Raw genomic sequence first — 5690 nt, 5'->3', positions numbered from 1 at the left:
ATTATGTGGACCCGGGTCGAAAGATACACAATTTACATACTAAATGTTCACAATTTATCTTTTAAATATTCACAATTTGTGATGACCTTGTATTGTATTCACAAATTCTCAAAACTTAGAAACAACATTTATATTCTAAAAGTTCACAATTTCAATACACAATTTAGAACCAGGGTCCACCTTGCAAGGTGGACGGGTCGACGGTATAACAAATGATACTTCCATCCTTGGGCTCAACCAAATTTCTATACACTCCCATAAATTACATGAAATTATTCTTAGTTTAAGCTTTCTATAAATGTACATGTACAAATACTCCAAATATTGTAATGAAATTCATAATAACATCACCCAAAAAGTCCAATGATTTTCATGTGAAAATTACTTCTTTTTAGGACTCTATTATCCATATTAGACTAGGATTATATTATTCGTGTTAGACTAGGATTCTATCTAACATCTTTATATATTCGCTCCCTGTACTCTCAGACATTATCATTGAATACAGATACAGAAAATATATTCTCATCTGGTATCAGCTAGGTTTTTCCATGGAAAATATCGGTGTTAGCCTCTCATCGGCTCATCACTTTGTTTCGTTAAAGTTGACCTCCCAGAATTATCTATTCTGGCGGACTCATATATTTTCTGTATTCAATGATCAACCTGCCGTGCCCGTAACCAGGTCCAACCAGCACCACGATCAGCCCGCCTCTGTCGAGCCGTCCGTGACCGAGTCCGAGCGGACAGTCACGGACCAGCCACCTGCTCAGTCGAGAGGTCGACCCCGTAGTCGATCTCGTCTCATTATCTCACCCGTTCGGTCTCATGGGATGAATACGCGGAGCTCGGGGCCGCATGATCATGTTGCTCTATCCACTGATGTCACTATTGAGCCTACATGTTTTACTCAAGCGGTCAAATTTCCCGAATGGCGGCATGCAATGGATTTGGAATTTAATGTCTTGATGCACACCAATACATTGCGGCTCGATCCTTTTAAATCAGGTATGAATGTGGTTGGCTGCAAGTGGGTGTTTAGAACCAAGAGAAAAGCTTATGGTTCGGTTGAGCGTTACAAGGCTCGATTAGTTGCCAAGGGATTCAATCAGGTTACCGGTGAGGATTTCTTTGAGCCTTTTAGTCCCGTGGTTAAACCGACTACGGTACGACTTCTCTTATCCTTAGCTATTTCTCATGGATGGACTATTCGACAGTTAGACATTCACAATGCTTTCCTAAATGGCAATCTTGCTGAGACGGTTTATATGCGCCAGCCCCCTGGCTATGAAGACAAAACGATGCCCGAGCACGTTTGTCTCCTTCAACGTTCTTTGTATAGGCTTAAGCAAGCTCCCCGCGCCTGGTTCACGGGTTTGCCCCACCTTCTGTGCCCAAACTCTGGTGTGATAATCTGGGAGCTACTTATCTATGTACTAATCCGGTGTTTCATGCTCGCACCAAGCACATTGAGATCGACTACCATTTTGTTCGTGATAAAGTAGCAAAGAATGAATTACAAGTCAATTCTATTTCTACTAAAGATCAGATAGCGGATATTTTTTTACTAAGTCTCTTTCGTCTGTACGTTTTTATTTACTCTGTTCCATGCTCAATGTTTTGGCTGACCAAACTTGTGCTTGAGGGGGAGTATTAGGACTCTATTATCCATATTAGACTAGGACTATATTATTCGTGTTAGACTAGGATTCTATCTAACATCTCTATATATGCGCTCCCTGTACTCTCAGACATTATCATTGAATACAGATACAGAAAATATATTCTCATCCTCCTGTTTATTTATTATTTATTATTTATTCATATGTTATTTTTTAATTTATGTTGAATCATCCTCAATAAAATCAGCATTGAGTACAATAATTTTTTTAGGAAACATTTAATTTGTTACTTGAACCTACTTTTAACCTAACACGTAGAAAATGAAAACAACACAACAATAAATGAAAATATCATTTTCTTTAATTTTACTCTTTTTTCTTTTTGATGATGAGAAAAATTTGTAACCACTATTCGAGGAAGTGCACTATATGTAATTGTCACTTATGTGTAATAGTTCGTAAATCAAGCAAGATAAGTAAATTGTATTAAACAGATCTTGTACAATGAATTTGACTAAGAGAATGCAAAAAAGAATTGAACTCGTGATCTTTAAATATGACTTTTTCAGTTGAGTGAGCATGATAAATCTTTGAAATATATTAGTGATGTAACTTCATTCAATTGGACCCTTTTTTGTTGTCATGAGTTCGCCTGAATCCTTTGTGCTACCGAAGCAACGATCGTCAGAGGACTAGGATCTATGTGAAAGAAGCACAAAGAAAATGCAGAGGTCTATGGAGGAAGGAGAGGGGGTAACCATGGAAGGTATCGAGATGGATTCTCAAGTGGAAGGATCGGGTGGTGAGCATGCTTCCATGAACGTGGAAAGACAGGAAACCGTTCTGGACGCTCAGCAAGCCTCTGGAATGAATGCTAACACTTCGTATAGGGCCACTCTGTTGGGTGCGCTGGATAGCTAGAGGTAGACGCAACAGGAGGTCGAGATGACGAGGAGGATGACAAGAAATGCGATACAGACCTTGAGTGTCCGGTGATCTCCATTAGTAAAAAGGAGAAAATGAGGCTGAGAATACCGTGGCGGCAAAGTCTAATCGTCAAGGTTATGGAACGTAGGGTGGGTTACTCATACCTCCTCAAATGCTTGACCACGATTTGTCATCCCAAGTTCAGGATGGAACTTATAGCGCTTGACAACGACTATTTCCTGGTTAAGTTTGCATCGATAATTGACTTAGAATTTGCTAAGTTTGGAGGGCCATAGATGATTATGGATCTGATAAGTGTCAAAGACACCTGCTTTTAAGGTATCTTTAGGGTGTATTTTAAGTTAATTATAATCCTTTGTGTTACAATGTTTAGGCCGTTTAAGCTATGTTGTGCAGTGCGTTATAAAATATCACCACACTTTGTATTTTATGCTTTTATAGGTTGAATTTGCCCAAGACAAGGCATGGTGGCACACCACGGGGCAAAGCGGGGTGAGAAGACAAACCGAGGCCAAAACAGACGTCACAACACACGTTGTGACGTGCGTTGTGGGAAAAGCAGAAACACCCATGCACGGAACAACACGCGTCGCGAGCTCGCGTAGATCGCATAAGTAGCCGGACAACGCACGTTGTCCGACTCGTCGCGAGTTGCGTTGTCACGTCACTTACGCGGAAATGAAGATATAAAAGGGGATTTTATTCAACAAAGTTGGGGACACACTTCATCTTTTCCATTCCATTTTTCCTGATTTTGTAGATTAGGTTAGAACTCTAGAGTGAGAAAATAAACATCTACATTTTGGTTGAAGATTTCTACAACAATTGAAGTTGTAATTGGCATTTTTGGTAATCTCTACTCTTTTATGATTTTATATCCTTTTGATTTCTCTTTATTTCATCTCTTATTCCAATTGATCCACTAATTGATAGTTTAATTGTTTAAATTCCTAAAAATTCCATAGTCGGGGACTAGTAATTGACTAGTCAACCCAAGTCAAGGTGTTGTACCTAAAGCTTTGTGAATAGTTCACTTGTTCCCTTACACCTTTTTCATCTTAGTAAGGGTAAAGATGACTTTACACCTCATGTTGGTATCCAAGCTAACCTAAGGTCATTTCTCATTCTTCTCCTTACACACTCAAAACATAAAACTCTTCATTCTCTCTAGAATTTAGCTAGCTTTCTCTCCAAGCTAAGTTTAAGCTTTCCAAGATCTTCAAAGGTTGTCTCCAAGATTCCACCTTTCCTACTTTTGAGCATCTAGGAGGGTAAGATCTATGTTCCTTTTGTGTTTTTAGTGTTCTCTAAGGTATCTTTTCCTAAAGATGATATCTTTATGATCTTTTGGTGTGTTCTTGAAGTGGGTGTTGAAGGTGAACCTTGTTAGGAGCTTTGAGAAGTGTTATAAGTGAAGGTTGAGTCTACAAGAGGTAACCCATGCTTTACAAAATCTATTTTCATTACCTATATGATGATTTCTTGGATTCTACATGTGTTTTTGCTATGAAATGTGAGTGTTGATGCATTGTCTTGTGAAAGTGCATATCTAGAGCTTGTTATTAGGGTTCATGTATGCCATTGCTTGGCTATTCCTTTGATTCAAGTCATTTTTTTTGTATTTGGTGAGATTTTGGATGTTTTGGACTTGAATTTGAGCTTGGTGTTGAAAATCCCCGAAGGGATTATTTTGTTCAGGGTTGTGTACCCGCGGGGTACAAGGCCGGTGGGAGTTGGTTCCCGCGGGCGGAACCACGGGTGGGGGTCCACCCGTGGCCCCACCCGCGGGATACAATGTTGGCTTGTGCGGGGATTTGTTCCCCATGATTCTTTTGACTCGGTATTTGGTGTTTTGACTTCCTGATGTTCTTTTGTGGAACTATTCGAGTATCTTCTTGATGTTTCGTATGTCTAGAACTATATGGTAGGATTCCATGTAGGTGTTGGTGTCTTGAATCGTGCTAAGTGTTCAACCTTATGATTCGTTGAACCATGATGAGTCTTGTTTGTTCTTTGGAACTATGTTTAGTTTACCCGTTTGATAAGCATGCTAGTTCGGTGTTTAAATGCTAGAGTGTGTGGTTTGTTCTTTCCTATTGTGGATGATGACTTGTGTTAATCATCGTTGTTGTCAGATTGTGATCCTTCTCTTGTTGAGTATGGTTTCATATCTTCGTTGTGATCCGTTGATTGATTCCTATGATGGTGTTGTGTGTGTGGCTGTACCTGGATTGCACGATTAATGGTACGGGACATTAGTCATCAAGGTACGACAGTGGTCCTCGTGGTGGCCATGATGCGATTATGGAGTTTGTGACCTGAGTGATGGGTTCACATATTTCTTGGGAGGCATGTGTTGCCAAAGTGTGTGATCGGTACCCTCGTGTACTATGAAATCGGTGGTAATGTTGGAGATTGTCGGAGCGGGGACGACGGTCCTCGGAGGAATAAGGTTGGACTTGGTGTACAGGGGTCCTAGAGGTAAAGGTTGGAACTAGACATAAGGTTGGGGGTAGCCATAAGGTTGGAACCGGGCATAAGGAAGGATTCTTGATTCGTGATGTGTGATGTCACGAAGGCATGTGTTGCCGTTGTGTGTTTCTCTATTTCATGATGAGTGATGTCACGAAGGCATGTGTTGCCAATATGTGTCTTTATTCTCTTGTGTTGAGCATGTCAGGTGATATTCTACTGATCACAACGTAGAATATATCAAGACATACTCAATAGCAAAGAATACACATACACACATTGGCAACTAATGCCACAGTGACAACTACATGTCACAAGTTCCAAGTTCCAAGTTCATATACCATGGAGCCAGCACCACGGCTCGATTCATAGTGGATTAGTTTGGAGGGCTCCAAATCATCAACAAACATGTATCACGTACTCATCGCAACTACCCGGATCAAATGCATAGTATCATCGCAATGACAAGGACCGCAGCCCAATGGAAACAGAGCTAGCAACTTTAAGTGTATACACCCCTTATTGAGATTCCAAGCTCAACGGGTTAGTTACCATCTCTGGCAACTGGAATAAGTGTCCCATGTTGCCCACAAGTCACAAGTAACGTAACGGCCATCCGGAGCTTCACTACCGGTCCGTTCACACATA

This window comes from Ipomoea nil, unplaced genomic scaffold (genome assembly GCF_001879475.1).
Source record: "Ipomoea nil cultivar Tokyo-kokei standard unplaced genomic scaffold, Asagao_1.1 scaffold0848, whole genome shotgun sequence".
NCBI classification, from domain to species: Eukaryota; Viridiplantae; Streptophyta; class Magnoliopsida; order Solanales; family Convolvulaceae; genus Ipomoea; species Ipomoea nil.
The sequence above is the reverse complement of the archived record's forward strand: the minus strand, read 5'-3'. Positions refer to the sequence as shown.